This window comes from Mobula hypostoma, chromosome 2 (genome assembly GCF_963921235.1).
Source record: "Mobula hypostoma chromosome 2, sMobHyp1.1, whole genome shotgun sequence".
Taxonomy (NCBI): domain Eukaryota; kingdom Metazoa; phylum Chordata; class Chondrichthyes; order Myliobatiformes; family Myliobatidae; genus Mobula; species Mobula hypostoma.
The window spans coordinates 249,414,396-249,433,635 of NC_086098.1; the positions used below are offsets into that span (position 1 = coordinate 249,414,396).

At 46.3% G+C, this 19,240-nt stretch overlaps 1 non-coding gene across 1 annotated transcript; it reads right to left on the reverse strand.

The window, feature by feature from the left end:
- Nucleotides 1-10,624: 10,624 nt before the first annotated feature.
- Nucleotides 10,625-10,698, reverse strand: trnai-aau (transfer RNA isoleucine (anticodon AAU)). Its single transcript has one exon. It is a non-coding gene; the product is annotated as a tRNA-Ile (tRNA).
- Between the last annotated feature and the right edge of the window lie 8,542 nt (nucleotides 10,699-19,240).

Sequence of the window (19,240 nt, forward strand, 5' to 3'; positions counted from 1 at the left end):
CCCTGACTCCAGTACCCTCCTCAGGTAGTGCATTCCTGATTCCACAAAGCCCCCACTCCCTGTTCCCCCAGTGGGGGAAAAAATCCCCCTCTAATCTTCTCCACACCTTACACCCCTAATGTAGACCTATCACTTCTGGTCTTGGACTTTGCCACAGGGGAAATTCCTAACATTCCACCCAATTCAGACCCATCACGATTTTGTTGTCCTCTGTCGGATCCAGCCCCACCCACCACCGACACACCCCTGCTTGAAGGAAGCCTCTCCAGACTCTCCTCATAATTGAAATACTTCATTCCAGCTAACAAACACCCTGGTGATCATCCTCTGCTCCCTCTTCAGTGCAGTCACACTCTTCCTACGCTGTGGCGACCAGTACTGCACACAGTGTTCCAGCTGTGGTCAGACCAATGGTTCCTAAAGTTGGGCCATAACTTCCCTACTCTTGGATTCTCTACCTTGGCTAATGAAGGCAAGTATCCAACAGACCTACTTTAAGGATCATTAGACTTCTATGTTGAGGTCCCACTGATCCTCAATATTCCTCAAGGCCCACCATTCATTGTGTACTTCCTACCTTACTAGATCCTTACAATGTGCATCACCTCACATGTTCATGCTAACATTCATTCCAATTTACTAATCAATATCATTCTGTAGCCTCAGTCTATCCACTACATCACCAATTATTACACACCTACAACACCACAGACAACTGTGCACATTACCAATGGCAAAGAAATATATATATATAGACAGCTGGGGATAGAGAATGCTTGTGAGAGTTGTGAGGTAGAGGGAGAATGAAGATCAGTTAAGCACAGAGTGGAAGAGTTAAAAGATTACCTGACGGAAGACTTGCAGGTTCAACAAAAAATCAGAGATAACTGATTGGAATGTGAGATGGAATTCAGCTACTTGGTCCTGGTGTCAGCTTAAAAACAAATTATTTACAGATACAGCACTGTGACACACCCTTCTGGTCCGACATGCCTGCACCTCTCAGTTACACCCACATAACCAATTAACCTATGAACCCATACATCTTTGGAATATGGGAGAAAACTCATACACTCTGGGGAGTTTGTACAAATTCCTTACAGAGGGTGGCAGAATTGAACCTGGGGTGATGGTGTTATGGTAGCGTTCAGCTAACTACTACATCACCATGCCACAAATGCTGGAGGGACTAAGACCTAGAGCTTGGGACTTCCACCCATAATTTTAAAAGGGGAACAGGAAGGTTACATCACCCCATCTGGTGATGGAGATTTCACCTCCTCTTCTGCTCAATTCTTTTAAACGTGGTGTCGAGACTTGTGTTCAGAGTAGGGTTAAAGGGTCACCGAGCACAGAACCAGGCCCTTCACCCCACATGGTCCATGCCAACTAAGATGCCCATCTAAACTAGCCCCATTTGCCAGTGTCTTGCCCACTTCTCATTAAACCTTTCTTATTCATGTTGCTATTGTACCTTCCTCAACCACTTCATCTGGTAGCACATTCCACGCAGATACCACGCTTTGTGTAAACAATTTCCTTCAAGTTCCTTTTAAATCTCTCCCACCTCACATTAAAGCTGCTCTGTCCAGTTCTTGATTTCCCTTCCCCAGGAAAAAGACTATGTGCTTTCCTGCTGTTTGTACCCCACATAATTTTATACAGCTTTGTAAGATCACGTTCTAAGCAATGTTCAACTTCTCCCTATTACTCAGTCCCTCAAGTCCTAGCAGTATCCTTATAATTTCGTTTCAGTTTGATAACATCTTTCCAATAGAAGGGTGACCAAAACTGAGCACAACTCTCCAAGTGTGGCCTCACCAATGTCCTGGAAAACTGCACAATGACCTCCCAACTTTTACACTCAGTGCCCTGACTGATGAAGACCAAAGCCTTCTTCACCACCCTATCTATCTATGACTCCAACTTAAATTAACTATTTACTTGTACTGCAAGGTCGCCCTGTTCTTCAACACTCCCCAAGGCCCTACTGTTCTCTGTGAACATCTTACCTGGATTTGACTTTCCAAACTCCAACACCTCACACTTATCTAAATTAAACTCTATTTTCCATTCCTTGATCTGCTTACTCATCCAATCAAGACCCCTCTATAATTTTGAATACTTTCTTTATTATCTACTACACCACCTATTTTAGTGTCATCTGCAAACATATTAATCATGCCTTCTACATTGTCATCCAAACTGTTGATATTAGACAACAACCAATAATAGGTTTTCAAGGTGACAACCATCATTGCAGCACCAAAGAAGGATACAGTAACCTGCCTAGATGCTTATCATCTGATGGCATTAACATCAACCATTATGAAAGGCTTTGAACAGCTGGTCATGGAGCACATTAAACCCTTTCTTCCAGCTACACTGAGCCCTTTACAGTTCGTTTGTCACTCAAACCGATCCACTGATAATGCAATAGCCTCTATCCTCCACTCTGTCCTGTCCCACCAGGAAAATGGGATCTCAAATGCCAGACTGCTGTTTATAGACTTCATTCCAGCATTCAACACCATCATACCCCAGAAAATGGTGGGGAAACTGTCCTTGCTGGGTCTCAAAACCTCCCCTTGCAATTGGATATGGGACTTCTTAACAGTAAGGCCATAGTCGGACCATATTGGCAGGAATGTCTCTTATCCCGTTACGCTGATCACTGGCGCTCCCCAAGTCTGTGTGCTCAGCTCACTGCTGACAAATGACTGTGTCGCAGGATCCAGCTCAAACCGTGTCATCAAGGTTGCGGAATGCACAACAGTGGTTGGCCTTATCAAGAACAATGATGAGACAGAGTATGGAGGGGAAGTGGAGTGGCTGGTAGATTGATGTGAGAAGAACATCCTAAGCCTGAATGTGGAGAAGACAAAGGAAATCATTGTGGACATCAGGAAGGTGCAAACAAACCATCCCCCTCTGCGAATACATGGCTCCTCCATAGAGAGAGTTAAGTGCACTAAATTACTGGGAGTTCACATAACAGATGATCCCACCTGGTTCCTTAATATCACCCCCAGAACAAGAAGGCGCAGCAGTGCCTCCACTTCCTAAGAAGATTGAAGCAAGCAAGATTCCCAGCCCCCATCTTTGTTGCAAAGGAACGTGGTGAATGAGGCGAACCGAAGTGCAGGACACAGGCATAAAGATTGAGTTAAGATGCTTACACGGGCGTAAATGCTGAACAGCAAACAGGAGGGATCTTGACACGGAGACCTGATATGGAGCATTGACACGGGGCCTCAACTCAGAGAGATGGAGTCTCATAGATAAACCTTGAAACTGGAGCTAAACTTAGAACAAACTGTTCTAAGCGGTCAGGAAACGTTAATTATCACACAGGAAAAAGACCAACAAACTGGTGACTAGTGGTTGTGACTCCAGGGTTCTTATACTGCAGTTCTTGATGGAAACCAGGTGTGCTGTCATCAAAGCGAATTAGAAGCAATTGGGAAATTAATGGTTGGAACTGTGGCAAAATCAAAGGAAATTAGGACCAAGATAGGGAATTAACGATCAGGACCATGACAATCTTAACTGCATTTTACAGGAGCATGTCTGAGAGTGCCCAGTGTCCTGGTAAAGAAGCAGTTGAGCATTGGACCAGAAATCCCTACAAAGAACTGTGAGAACAGCTGAGAGGATCTTAGGAGTCTCCCTACCATCCACTGGGAACATTTATAAGGAATGCTGCATACGCAGGGCCCTTAGTATTATTAAGGATCCCGCCCATCCGTCCAGCATCCTCTTTGACTTTCTTCCATCAGGCAGGAGACCATGATGCATAAAAACAAGAACGGTCAGGATGAGAAACAGTTTCTTCCCCTGGGCCAACAGGCTTCTGAACTCCCGGCCATATGGCGTTCAAAATATTTTAGTTTGTGATTCACCTGTAGATTTTATCCTTACATCATTAGGTATCATGTTTTATGTGTACTACTGAGCTTTACACCCTGGTTTGAAGAAACATTGTCTCATTTCCTTATACGTTATATGATTATATACATGTGTATAGATAAATGGCCTTCATTGCTAGAGGGTTTGAACTCAAGAGCAGGGAGGTCATGCTACAACTATACAGGGTACTGGTGAGGCTGCACCTGGAGTACTGTGTGCAGATCTGGTCTCCATACTTGAGGAGGGATATACTGGCTTTGGGGGCAGTGCAGAGGAGGTTCACCAGGTTGATTCCAGGGATGAAGGGGTTAACCTATGAGGAGAGATTGAGTCGCCTGGGACTATACTCTCTGGAATTCAGAAGAATGAGAGGGGATCTTATAAAAACATACAAAATTTTGAAAGGGATAGATAAGATAGAAGTAGGAAAGTTGTTTCCATTGGTAGGGGAGACTAGAACTCAGGGACATTGCCTCAAGATTTAGGGGAGAAGGTTTAGGACAGAGATGAGGAGAAACTGTTTTTCCCAGAGAGTGCTGAATCTGTGGAATTCTCTCGCAAACATGAGGAATTCTGCAGATGCTGGAAATTCAAGCAACACACATCAAAGTTGCTGGTGAAGGCAGCAGGCCAGACAGCATCTCTAGGAAGAGGTACAGTCAGCGTTTCGGGCCAAGACTCTTCGTCAGGACTAACTGAAGGAAGAGCTAGTAAGAGAATGGTGCTATCACTTCATCCTCCCGCCACCCTACTAAGAATAGGGTTCCCTTGGTCCTCACCTACCACCCCACCAGCCTCTGGGTCCAACATATGATTCTCCATAACTTCCGCCACCTCCAACGGGATCCCACCACTAAGCACATCTTTCCCTCCACCCCCCTCCCTGCTTTCCGTAGGGATCGCTCCCTACGTGACTCCCTTGTTCATTTGTCCCCCCATCCCTCCCCACTGATCTCCCTCCTGGCACTTATCCTTGTAAGCGGAACAAGTGCTACACGTGCCCTTACACTTCCTCCCTTACCACCATTCAGGGCCCCAGACAGTCCTTCCAGGTGAGGCAACACTTCACCTGTGAGTCGGCTGGGGTGATATACTGTGTCCGGTGCTCCCGATGTGGCCTTCTATATATTGCTGAGACCCGACGCAGACTGGAAGACCGTTTTGCTGAACACCTACGCTCTGTCCGCCAGAGAAATCAGGATCTCCCAGTGGCCACACATTTTAATTCCACATCCCATTCCCATTCTGACATGTCATCCACGGCCTCCTCTACTGTAAAGATGAAGCCACACTCAGGTTGGAGGAACAAGACCTTATATTCCATCTGGGTAGCCTCCAACCTGATGGCATGAACACTGATTTCTCTAACTTCTGCTAATGCCCCACCTCCCCCTCGTACCCCATCTGTTATTTATTTATATGCACACATTCTTTCTCTCTCTCTCCTTTTTCTCCCTCTGTCCCTCTGACTATACCCCTTGCCCATCCTCTGGGTTTTTCCCCCCCTCCCCTTTTGCCTTCTCCCTGGGCCTCCTGTCCCATGATCATCTCATATCCCTTTTGCCAATCACCTGTCCAGCTCTTGGCTCCATCCCTCCCCCTCCTGTCTTCTCCTATCATTTTGGATCTCCCCCTCCCCCTCCCACCTTCAAATCTCTTACTAGCTCTTCTTTCAGTTAGTCCTGACGAAGGGTCTCGGCCCGAAACATCGACTGTACCTCTTCCTAGAGATGCTGCCTGGCCTGCTGCGTTCACTAGCAACTTTGATGTGTGTTGCTATGGAATTCTCTGCCCAGGGAAGCAGTTGAGGCTTCCTCACTAAGTATATTTAAGAAACAGTTCATAGGTTTTTACATAGTAGGGGAATTAAGGGTTATGGGGAAAAGGTAGGTAGATGGAGCTGAGTTTACAGACAGATCAGCCATGATCTTATAGAATGGCGGGGCAGGCTCGATGAGCTGGCTGGCCTACTCCTGCTCCTATTTCTTATGTTCTTATGCTCTTAATAAACTGGACTTGACTGGCACCAACTCCTGAAGCATACCATGAGCCTCCGGTCTGAGAAACAACCTTCCAGCACCACCCTCTGCTTTCCACCATCAAGCCAACTGTGTTATCCACTTTGCTCGCTCTCCGTGGATCTCATGTGATCTAACCTTCCAGAGCAGCCCACCACTTGGAACATTATTGAAAGTCTTACTGAAGTCCATGTAAACTACATCAACAGCCTTGTTCTCAGACTTTCTCAGTCACATCAAAAAATCTCCATCAAATTCATAAGACATGATCTCCCATAAATCCAGAGGCCTAATCTCAGCAGCAAATGAAAGGAAGGTAGGATTAACAGGAGTGGCCATTGTTGGAATGTGCCAGTGATAGAGCGGCTTGATAGGCTTCGGTGAGAACAGGCTGAGGCACAGATAAGAAGAGGTAAGGCTTTTATTTTTAGTACAGAGTAGTAAAACGCACCTCCTGTCAGATGTGGAAATTCAGGTAACCTGACGGTTTCCCTGATGACTACATCTGCGGGAACTTCAGCTCCTGACTGACCAGGTCAAGGAGTTGGAGCTGGAGTTGGATGTACTCAGCATCATCTGGGAGGCTGAAGGCATTGCAGGGTTCCCCTGTGGCCATTCCCTCAGCAACAAGTACCGGATACCTGTTTTGATACTGCTGGGGAAAGACCCATCGGGGCACAGCAGCAGCAGCCAGGCTAGTCACACTGTGTCAGCTGTGAGATTCAGCAGGGAAGAGTAAAGTCAGGTAGTGCGGTAGTCAAGGCAGCAGGTTCTGTGGCTGCAAAGGAAACACCAGGATGGTGTATTGCCTTTCGTATTGCTAGGTCCAGGATGTATCTTAGTGGCTGCAGCATATTCTCAAAGGTGAGGGTGAAAAGCCAGAGGTCGTGGTGCATATTGGCAACAATGACATAGACTGAAAGGGGGAAGAGGATGTACGCAGTGAGTATATCGAGTTATGAAAGAGGCTGAAGGATCTCCAAGGTAGTAATCTCCGGATTACTCTCAGTACCATGGGCTAGTGCAGGTAGCAATGGGGTGATAGCACAGATGAATGAGTAGCTGAGGAGAAGGTAGAGGGACAGGGTTTCAAGTTCTTGGATCATTGGAACCTTTTCTAGGGAAGGGCTGACCTGTACGAGAGAGACGGGTTGCACCTGAACTGGAAGGGAAACTAATATTCTGGCTGGGAGGTTTGCTAAAACTACTCAGGAGCTTTAGCAGGTTAATGTTGTACCACTACTTAAGAAGGGAATAAGGGAAAATATTGGGAATGTCAGCATCAATTGTAGGGAAATTGCTAAAGTAATTTTTTAGGGACAGGATCTATGAGCATTTGGAAATATGAGTATATGAGCATTAGGGAGAGCCAGCATGGCTTTGTGTAAGACAAATCATGTCTTACCAACTTGATGGAGATTTTTTGATAAAGTGACAAGAGACATTGATGAGGTAGAGTTGGTGTTGTCTACGTGGATTTTTGTAAGGCATTTGACAAAGTCCCTCATAGGAGGCTAATTCAGAGGCTTATGATGGATGCGATATGTGGTGAATTAGCTGTTTGCGTTCAGGACTGGCTTGTACATAGAAAACACAGGGTAGTGGTTGAAAGGACTTATTCGAGCTGGAAGTCTGTAATTATTGGTGTTCCACAGGGAACAGTGCTGGGACCTCTGCTGTTTGTGATGTATATAAATGACCTCGTTGAAAATGCAGATAGGTGGGTTAGTAAGTTTGCGGATGATACAAAGATTGGTGGAGTTGTGTTTAGTGTAGAAGACTGGCGAAGAAGACAGTGTGATATAAATCAGTTGCAGAAATGGGCTGAGAAAAGGCAGTTGGAGTTTAACCCAGATAAACATGAGTTTTTGCATCTCGGTAGGGCAAATGCAAAGAGACTTTAAGGGCAAATGCAAGACCCTTAACAGCCTTGGCATCTTGGGATCCAAGTTCACAGCTCCATGAAAATGGATACACAGGTCAATAGGGTGTTTAAGAAGACTTATGGAATGCTTGCTTCTATTATTCAAGCCACTGAGTTCAAAAGTCAAGAGGTTACATTGGAACTTTATAAAACTCTGCTTAGGTCACATCTGGAGTATTGCATACATTTCTGGACACCCCACGATAGGAAGGATGTTGTGGCTTTGGAGAGGATGCAGGAGGTTTACCAGGATGTTGCCTGGTTTAGAGGGCATGTACTAACATGAGAGGCTGGACAAACTTGGGTTGTTTTCTTTGGAGTGGTGGAGGCTGAGGAGAGATCTGACAGGTTTATAAGATTATGAGAGTCATAGATAGAGTAGACAGGGAGTATTTGTTTCCCAGGGTAGAAATGTCTAATACCAGAGAGCATGCATTGAAGGTGAGAAGAGGTAGGTTCAAGTGGGATGTGAGGAGTAATTGTTTTACTCAGGGAGTGGTGGATGGCTGGAATGTGCTGCCTGGTGTGGTAGCAGATGGAAAGTCATTAGAAGCTTTTAAGGGACATTTAGATAGGCACGTGAATATGAGGAAAATGCAGGGATATGGAAATTGTGCAGGTAGGATGGTTTAGATGGTTCCGTTAATGCCCCACCTCCCCTTCGTACCTCATCCATTATTGCCCATCCTCTGGGCTTCCCCCTTCCCCCTTTTCCTTCTCCTTCGGCCTCCTGTCCCATGATCCTCTCATACCCCTTTTGCCAATCACCTGTCCAGCTCTTGGCTCTATCCCTCCCCCTCCTGTCTTCTCCTATCATTTTGGATCTCCCCCTCCCCCTCCCACTTTCAAATCTCTTACTCACTCTTCCTTCAGTTAGTCCTGATGAAGGGTCTCGGCCTGAAACGTCGACTGTACCTCTTCCTAGAGATGCTGCCTGGCCTGCTGCGTTCACCAGCAACTTTTGAGTGTGTTGCTTGAAATTCCAGCATCTACAGATTTCCTCGTGTTTGCGTTTCCACCAAAGCCAGTCCCTTTTCCAACAGATTTGCAGGTGAAATGTTGCCTCTCTGGTTGGAACCCTGAATAGAGGTGATTGGGCAGGTGTACACTTCTGCCGCTTGTAGGTATAAGTGGCAGGAGGGAGATTAGTGGGGAGGGACAGATGGACCAGGGAATCACAGAGGGAGCAATTCTTGCAGAAAGTGGAGAGCGGTGGTGGTGGTGGTGGGGGCGGTAGGTAAAGATGTGTTTGTTGGTAGGGTCCCGTTGAAGATGGCGGAAGTTGAGGAGAATAATGTGTTTGATCTGAAGGCTCATGGGGTGAGGACAAGAGGAAGTCTAACCCTGTTAAAGTGGCCGGAGAATAGGGTGTGCATGGATGTCTGGGAAATGGAGGAGATGAGGTGAGGGCAGCATCAATGATAGAGGAAGGGAACCCCAGTTCTTTGAAGAATGAGAACAACTCTGATGTGCTGGGAAGGAAAGCCTTATGTGGCGGTGTCATGTACCCCGTGACGGGGATAAAGAACCAGCAGAAACAGAAACCACTTTGGAGTCTCGTATTGCTATAAACTACTAATATTTATTAGGAACTACGCAATATAGTAATATAAATGTAGATAAATCAAACAGGTTAGCAATGATTATATATAAAAGTAAGTGTGGAAATATATGTATGAAAAACCAAGCTTCTTTAAGTCTAGGGGTAAAAAGATACAGTCTCACGATGTTGAATAAAGTTCAGTTCAGTTCAGTTCGTGGTATTTAGTTGAGTAGTGATGGAGAGAGAGAGAGACTGAGTTGAGTCTTCAGGTGAGCTGATGCTGTCGATCTCCTCGTCGACCCCCGAAATCCTTTACAAGTCCCCGACTGTGACTTTAACCAGGGGGACCGGTTTTCCTGTGGTGGAGCTATCACCCCGGCGAGGGTGGACACAAAGGCAACTCCCCACCAGTCAACCCCTTCTCCTTCACTGGAATAGCAATTTGGAATCGATCCGCCTGATCGAACCTCCAAAATCCACTTTCTCTGCGGGCACAACAATGCTCATTCAGTGTCCAGATCATGTGTCCTGAGGTCTGTATCATCTGACCTCCCATTTATTTCTCTGTGCTGAGCATCACCTGTCATTCAAAGAGTCCCTCCTTCCTTTGTCTGCAAAGAAATGCACAAGCAGGCAAGAAGCCCTTGAAGAAATATCTGCAATCTGCCTTTGGTCACCATAGCAACCTTCGAGCTGCTCGGTGCTGTCTCCAAACCCAACTCAGTAGAAATCCAAAGTTACTTCCAATGCCTTAAAGTGACAGTCCAACTGTTGATCTTCGTCTCTCTCTCTCTCTCTCTCTCTCTCTCTCTCTCTTTTCAAAAGCAACATATCGGTGGTAAATAACTCTCTCTCTCTCTGTCTCACTTCAAACAGTTAATAGGGGCTCTCCTGGATCCCCTCACAGGCGGAAACGAAGGAACTGAGAACAGGCGATAGCATATTCATGGAAGCCATATCCAAAATAACCGTGGGAATAGGGTTTATAAAGGTTATCGGTAGACAGTTTGTCTCGAGAAAAGAGAGAGAGATGCCAGAAACATATTAAGTACATTTAAGAGCAGAGTGGAAGTTGGAGGCAAAGTTGATGAATATCACGGGCTCAGTATGGGTGCGTGAATTAATTACAAACTTGAGAAAATTGCTAAGTTCCTCCAGCATTGTTGTTGCTTTGTGAATTGCGTTACAATTCAGTTAGAAATTGACAGACTGAGCATTTAAAAGAAGCAGTGGCCCGTACGGGGATCGAACCCGCGACCTTGGCGTTATTAGCACCACGCTCTAACCAACTGAGCTAACCGGCCGCTCTGTACAGTAAATAAGAAAAAATCTACAAATTCGAGCAACATGGACAAACACTGGATAAACTTGGTATCCAGGCCCACCGAACAATGTAGGGATTAAATTTTTGCTTCAGTCAATTTACATCACCGACTTCAAACCCTTGGTGGTTGCTTTGGCACCGCTAAACCTGCCCCACTGTTCAACGAACAACGCACACAAAACGCTGGAGTTTCTCAGCAGGCCAGGCAGCATTAATGGGAAAGAGTAAACGGTTGACGTTTCGGGCCCGGACCCTTCATCAGGCCTGAAAATAAAAGCCTGAAGATGAGAGAGAAGTACAAGGTGGTAAGTGATAGGTGAAACCGGGAGAGGAGGCCGTGGACTGATATGTCGGAATGGAAAGTAGGATTAGAATGGGAGATCCCGCTTTTTGTGACCGTCAGAGCGTAGGTACTCGGTGAAGCGGTTCCCCGATCTACGTCGGGTCTCCCTGGCATACAACAGGGGGCCACACCACGAGCACCGGATACAGTAGGTGGCACCAGCAGACTCGCAGGTGAAATGTCACCTCAGTTGGAAGGACTGAATGGTAATGAGGGAGGAAGCGTAGGGGCAGTATGGCACTTGTTCTGCTGGCAAGAACTACCAGCGGGGAGGGACGAATAGACAAAGGAGTCGCGGAGGGAACGATCCCTGCGGAAAGTGGGAATGGGGGAGGGATGTGTTTGGTAGGGGTTGGAGATGGCGGAAGTTACGGAGAATGTGCTGGACAGGGAGAATGGTGGGGTGGTAGGTGAGGGCAAGAGGAACCCTATTCCTGGTGGGATGGCAGGAGGATGGGGTGGGGGCAGACGTGCGCGAAATGGAAGAGATGTGGGTGAGGGCAGCGTTGATGGTGGAGGAAGGAAACCCCTTTTTTTTTGAAGAAGGAGGATATCTCCTTACTTGCAGAATGAAAAGCCTCATCCTGAGAGTAGATGCAGCGAAGGTGGGGGAATTGAGAGAGGGGATGGCATTTTTACAAGCGACAGAGTGGAAAGAGTTCTATAGTCCGGGCAGCTGTGGGAATCAGTGGGTTTGTAAAAGAGATCAGTAGATCAGCTGTCCCCGGAGACAGAGACAGAGAGACAGAGGAATGGGGGGATGGTGTCGAAAATGGACCAGGTAAATCTGAGGGCAGGGTGGACGGTGGAGGCAAGGTTGACGACGTCACGAGGTCAGCATCGGAGCAGTCGACGATGTAGCGAAGGAAAAGTTGGGGGGTGATACCGGTGTAGGTTTGGAACATAGACCGTTCCATGTCGCCAACAAAAAGGCAGGGATAGCTGGGACCCATGCCAGTCCATTTCCGACACCTCCCTCTCCTTTCTCGATGAAGGCTCCCAGCCCGAAACGTCGACCGTTTACTCTTTTCCACAGATGCTGCCTGGCCTGCTGAGTTCCTCCAGCATTTTGTGCGCGTTGCTTGGACTTCCAGCATCTGCAGATTTTCTCTTCTTTCCGCTGCTCAACGATGGCGCTTTCTCTCTTCTTTACCCACATGTGCGCACACACACCTGCAATAATTGCTATTTCCCGTTCAAATTCTGCAACCCAAGAGAGTGAACAAGTTCCAGGTAACTCCCTGTCGCCGCGTTCCTTTGCCAGTGCCACCCGTCCGCCCAAGGACTCCTTTCCGTTGTTCCGTCCCCCACCTCCAACTCCCTCGTTACTTTACAGTTGGCCCTCAGCAGAAGCAATCCTGGACCAACCGCGCAAACGTCGCCAGCGCATCTACTTCGTTGGGAGGCTGAAGAAACTCGGCTTGCCCCTATCGACCCTCACCAATGATCATCGACGCACTATAGAAAGCATCCCTCCTGGATGCACCGCGACTCGTTATCAAACTGCTCTATCCGTGACCGCGAGAAACTGCAGAGTTGTTGACACAGCTCAGCGCATCACGGAGACCGGGCTCCCCGTCACGGACTCAGTGTCTGCTCTTCCCCACGCCCCAAGCAGCCAACGTGATCCAATATCCCATCCGTCCTGGAAGTTCTCTCTGCTTTCCTTTTCCATCGGGCAGAAGGCACAGAAGTCTGAAAGCACGTACCTCTATTCGGCTGTTATAAGATTATTAAACAGTTCCCTCGGACGATAAAATGGACTTGACTTCTCAATCTACCTCGTTATGATCCTGCACCTTGTCTGTAGCGGTTACACTCTATTCTTATGGTTTACACTGTTGTGTCTCAATGCACTAATTAATACATTGATTAAGAGCAATTTCAGTGGCTCGTACAGGGAATCAAACCCGCGACCTTGGCGTTATTAGCACCACCCTTAAGATGCAGGTGGATGCTTCCCTGTGTCATGGATTCTTGATTACCTGACTGGCAGACCACAGTACGTGTGCTTGCAACACTGTGTGTCCGACAGAGTGATCAGCAGCACTGGGGCTCCTCAGGGACTGTCTTGTCTCCCTTTCTCTTCACCATTTACACCTCGGACTTCAACTACTGCACAGAGTCTTGTCATCTTCAGAAGTTTTCTGATGACTCTGCCATAGTTGGATGCATCAGCAAGGGAGATGAGGCCAAGTACAGGACTACGGTAGGAAACTTTGTCACATGGTGTGAGCAGAATTATCTGCAGCTTAATGTGAAAAAGACTAAGGAGCTGGTGGTAGACCTGAGCAGAGCTAAGGTACTGGTGACCCCTATTTCCATCCAGGGGGTCAGTGTGGACATGGTGGAGGATTACAAATATCTGGGGATACGAATTGACAATAAACAGGACTGGTCTAAGAACACTGAGGTTGTCTACAAGAAGGGTCAGAGCCGTCTTTATTTCCTGAGGAAACTGAGATCCTTTAACATCTGCCGGATGATGCTGAGGATGTTCTACGAGTCTGTGGTGGCCAGTGCTATCATGTTTGCTGTTGTGTGCTGGGGCAGCAGGCTGAGGGTAGTAAACATCAACAGAATCAACAAACTCATTCGTAAGGCCAGTGATATTGTGGGGATGGAACTGGACTCTCTGATGGTGGTGTCTGAAAAGAGGATGCTGTCCAAGTTGCGTGCCATCTTGGACAATGTCTCCCATCCACTACATAATGTACTGGTTGGGCACAGGAGTACATTCAGCCAGAGACTCATTCCACCGAGATGCAACACAGAGCGTCATAGGAAGTCATTCCTGCCTGTGGCCATCAAACTTTACAACTCCTCCCTTGGAGGGTCAGACACCCTGAGCCAATAGGCTGGTCCTGGACTTATTTCCTGGCATAATTTACATATTACTATTTATGGTTTTATTACTATTTAATTATTTATGGTGCAACTGTAATGAAAACCAATTTCCCCCAGGATCAATAAAGTATGATTATGACTATGACTATGATCATTTAACCTTCTCAGCTAATCGTTCCCATCGCACTAGCGGGACCTATAAATTTCACAGAGAGGGGGACAGGGAGCTAAGGACAAGTGAAAGCAACTACCGTTGAGTATGTTCCTCCAAAAAAGTAAAGGAGGAGATATCTGGGGCCCTGGGGAGATTTTTACATCTTTATTAGCCGTAGGCGAGGTCCCAGAACACTGAAGGACAGCCAATGTTGTTCCTTCATTTAAAAAGGGCGGCAGGAGTGCAGTTAGTGGGGACATTACAGGAGAAAGTTCTAAGTTCTAAGAATTTTATGTTCATTGGGAAAATCAGGGACTGATCTGGGATAGACACATCAGAGATAGGGTTCCTGTGAAAGCATTCTGTCTCATTGTTGCCATAATACTCAAAGGTTGTATTCATAAACTGGGGCACAACAAGCACTTGGGCTAAAATTTTGCCAAATGTTGTTGCATTTCCATGTTTCTTGTTTAGGTTCTTGTTTAATAAGGGTATCAAAGGTTGTGGGGAGAAGGCAGGAGAATGCGGTTGAAAGAGAAAATAAATCAGCCACAATGGAATGGTGAAGCATCTCGATAAGCCAAATGGTCTTATGGGATCAAGGATCTTGAGAAGGGAACTAGGAAGAGTGTTGTATGCAGGATGTATATGTTGGACTTCAGTAAGGCAATTGACAAGTTCATTGTACCCTGAATGATAATACAAGTAGATAAGCAGTGAAAAAAGTCATATGTCAGGGCACAGACTAGAAAAGTTTTTATATTGCAACTTTACAATCCTCACTTGGACTACCATGTGGTCCCCACACCGTTGAAACGATCTGATAACTCTGGAGATAGTGCAAGTGAGTTACCTGGATTAAATGGTGTTAGTTAGGTGGAGAGATCGGATTTATTTCTTTCAGGTGAGTGAGGGATTTAGAGAGGTACTTGACCAAACAAGGCATAAGGGATGTGTAGAAATGGAGACATTAAGTGGTACAGCACAGAAAAAAGGCCTTTCTGACCAGATTCCCGTTGTCAGTCGTGATGCACATTGATAACAATCCCATTTGCCTGTATTATCTCCGTATTCCTCTACAATTTACCTATCCAAATGCCTTTTAAATGTTGTAATTTTATCTACCACCACAGTCCCATTTCAGACACTCACTGCATTCTGCGTGGGAAAATTGTACTCACATATCTCCTTTAAATTTTCCCCTCTCACTGTAAACCAACGCCCTCTGGTTCTAGGCTCCCCTGCCCTGAAAAAAAGGCTCTCTGTGCTCCTCATTATTTTGCAGATGTCTGTGAGGTCACCCGTCAGCCTCCTGTGTTTCAGTGGAATAAACCTAGCCTGTCCAACTTCAGAATGAGAATCAGGTTTATTTCACTGACATACTGCATGTTGTGAAATTTGTTGGTTTTTTTGGCAGTGGTACAACGCTACACATAAAAAATAATGTAAGTTGAAACAAGTGGATAGATACATAGTGTAAATGAAGAATAGCAAGATGGGGTTCATGGGTTCTGTGGAGGTTCATAAATCTGATGGTAGCGGGGAAGAAACTGATCCTAAAACATTGAACATCTTCAGGATTCTGTATCTCCTCTTCACTTATAGTAATGGCAAGAGGGCAGCTCCCGGATGTTGAGGGCCCTTAAGGAATGATGCAGCCTTTTGAAGATGTCCTCAGCGGTGGGAAGGGCTGTGCCAGTGAAGGGTCTGCCTGAGTCTACAATCCTTGGCAGCCTTTTCCGATCCTGTGCATTGGAGCCTCCATAACAGGTGGTGATGAATGCTCTGCACTGTACATCTATATAAACTTGCTAAAGACTTTCAATAATCACAGCCCTCTATTCCAGGTGAATCTCCTCTGTACTCTCTCTATTGCTATTGCTACTGCAGTGGGGTGACCAGAACTATACACAGCGACCAATGTTTTGCACAGCTGTAACATGATATTTGAACTTCACTCACAATGTTCAGTAACTTCATTGAACCTCAGTTTCACCTCCATCACTGAACTGTTTCCACAACCTATGGATTCATCTTTAAGGATTTTTCATCTCATGTTCTTCATATTTAGTGCTTATGTATTTATTATTATCATTATTATTGCAATTGTTTCTTCTCTTTCTTTTTGTATTTGCACAGTTTGATATTTTTTTCCACATTGGTTGTTGTCCATTCTGCATTCTTTCACTGATCTTATTGTGTTGCATGTATTTACTGTGAATGCCCACAAGAAAATGAAAATGTTGACATTTATATACTTTGATAATAAATTTGATAATAACTTTGAACTTAATGCCTCAGCATATGAAGGCAAGCTTACCAATGTCTCTATCCCACCTACCTGTGCATTGCTATTTATTTACATTTGCATTTTCACAGTTTTTGTTCATTGGTCCTGTTTACAGTTACTGTTCTATAGATTTCCTAAGTATACCTGCAGGAAAAAGAATTTCAGGGTTGTATGTGTTGACATGTATGCACTCTGATAATAATTTTACTTTGAATTTTGGTGTCATAAGGGGGCGTTGGAGGCAGACCCAAATGTAAGACACGGACACTGAAGTACTAGGAACAGAACAAGGTTTATCAAGAAAGCAAGGGGAGTCAGGAAGAAACAACGCTGGACATGGACACAGGCCCTGGCTGAGACAAGGACACCGGGTCTGGGCTAGGACTAAGACTAGGAAAGTGGGACCAGGACAAGGAACTTGGAACTAGGAGCTGGGCTAGGACTCCGAGCCAGAGACTGGACAGGGACCCAGAACCTGGGTCTTGATTTGGGCTCGGACCCCGGATCTAGGTGAAGACAAGAATTGGCTACAGGACTGGAGTGGAGCTCCAGCACAGGATGAGGCACATGGACAGGATGAGAACACAAAAGCCTTGACTTGGACTGGACGAGGTTCTTGGACTAGGCTTGGACTGGACGAGAGACTCCTGGATAGGATGAGGGAACTCCAGCACCAGGCTGGGTGAGGTACCCCTGGGCTGGGCGAGGTACTCCAGCACAGGACGAGGCTCCTGGACTTGGCTTGATTTGGCTCTTGGGTACGGAGTCGGGACTCCTCCTTGGAGTGCAGGGCTGGGATGCTTTCTAGGACCCAGGGCCGGGATGCTTTCGCAGGGCTGGGACCCTTTCTAGGACACAGGGCTGGGATGACTGCTGAGGATGCTTGCCGAGGTAACTGTCGGGGATTCGGATGGGGACGATCCAGCACAGGACAAGAACATGAAGCCTTGACTTGGACAGGACTGGAACACGGTGCCTGGAACTTGGAACACAAGAATACAGAGCCAGGACCCCTCCTTGGGAACAGGACATATGGTCAGGACTTGTACACAGAATACAGAAACAGAACAGCTCCTTGGGAACAGGACATAGGACCGGGAATCTTCTTTGACAGGAACACTGAACACAGGGGCACAATGAGTCAGTTCCAAACTCAACGATAGATAGTTCCTTATCTTGGCGTGGCAAGGCTCCAGTCTCACTCCAGCGGTTGAACCTGGCTGCAATATAGGCAAGGATTCAGAAGGAAGGGGAGGGAACAGTCCAGCAGGGAATCCTTGCTTTGAGAGGTATTTATGTGCCAGCCCAAAACGAGAATCAGGTGCCTCAATTAAGGCACCCTATGGAACAAGGGAAAACAGGAAAACCTGGAATAAGGATCGATGAACCAGACTGTGAACCGGAATGCGGATTTCACGGACTGGACCATGACATTTGGACTGTGTCGACACTTTCAGGGTGCTACAGACTTTCACTGCAATTGGTAATTGGCTCATTATTGTCACATATACTTTTGTTTGCATGTCATCTAAACCGATTGTTCCATACATAAGTACATCGAGTGAGTTCATAAGGCAAACAAAAAAAAGTAGAATGTAGAGTAATAAGCAAAGTTCTTCATCAACTCAGATGGGACTTCAACCCACAATCCCTGGTTTAGGTGGCCATTGCCTTATCCATTACATCTCTGAGGCTGTACACCAGTGCCTTTTAGGTCCCTGTCATTTGCTTAAATATTCAGCCAGAACTTGACTTTACTCAGCACTTGCCTAGATAAATAAAGGTGCCATGTCCAATTCCCTCCATCCATAAGGTGTTTGCACATTCTCCCAGTGACTGTGTAGACTTCCTATAGGTGCTCCAGTTTCCTCCCAAATTCCAAAGACTTGTAAGTTAATTTGTCAAATGAGTGTAATTGTGCAGCAAGATTTCATTGGGCTGTGAGGGCCTGTTACCCTGCTGTATATTTCATCTGCCAGTTCTCTGCTCAGCTTTCCAACTGATCTGTGTTGGGGACAGACATGTTAGTGTGCGAATGAGAAGTCGAGTTTGGAAGCTGGTGACTGGCAGTGTTCCACAGTGATGGATGCTGGGGCTCGTGCCGTTTGTTATATATGTTAAGAACTGAGGTATGAATGTGGGAGGTATGGTTCACAAGCCTCTCATTGTGCGCCATGTCGTATGATATAGGTGAACATCATCTTTCCATGACCATGATTGTCCTTGGCAAATATTTCTACAGAAGTAGTTTGCCATTGCCGTCTTTTGGGTAGTGTCTTTAAAGGACAGGTGAGCCCAGCCATTACCAATACTCTTCAGAGATTGTCTGCCTGGCATCAGTGGTCCCATATCCAGGACTCATGATATGCACCAGCTGTTTGTACGACCATCCACCACCTTCTTCCATAGCTTCATGTGACCCTGATCAGGGAGCTAAGCTGGTGCTACACCTTGCCCAAGGGTGGCCTGCAGGTTAGCAGATGGAAGGAGTGCCTTACACCTCCTTTGGTAGAGACATATCTCCACCCCGCCATCCTAACAAGTCTGTAAATTACACAAAAATTAATGATGTTGTGGATCAGGAGGAGAGTGGTAAAGGGACAGGACAATATTTCAGAGTAATGACAGGTAGAATTTGATCCTGACAAGGTGATGCACTTTGGGAGGCCATTCTCAATGAATATGAAACCTAAGGGAATTTCAAGGAACAGAGGGACCGTGATGCAGAAGGAAATAGACTGTGGGTCAGGCAGCGCCTGTGGGGGGAGTAGGGATGTTTCAGGTCGAGACCCTTCATCTGGACTGACAAATAGAGTGGAGATAGCTCAATTCAAAGTATGTATAGATGTCACCATACAACATACAACCTTGTAATTCATTTACAAGAA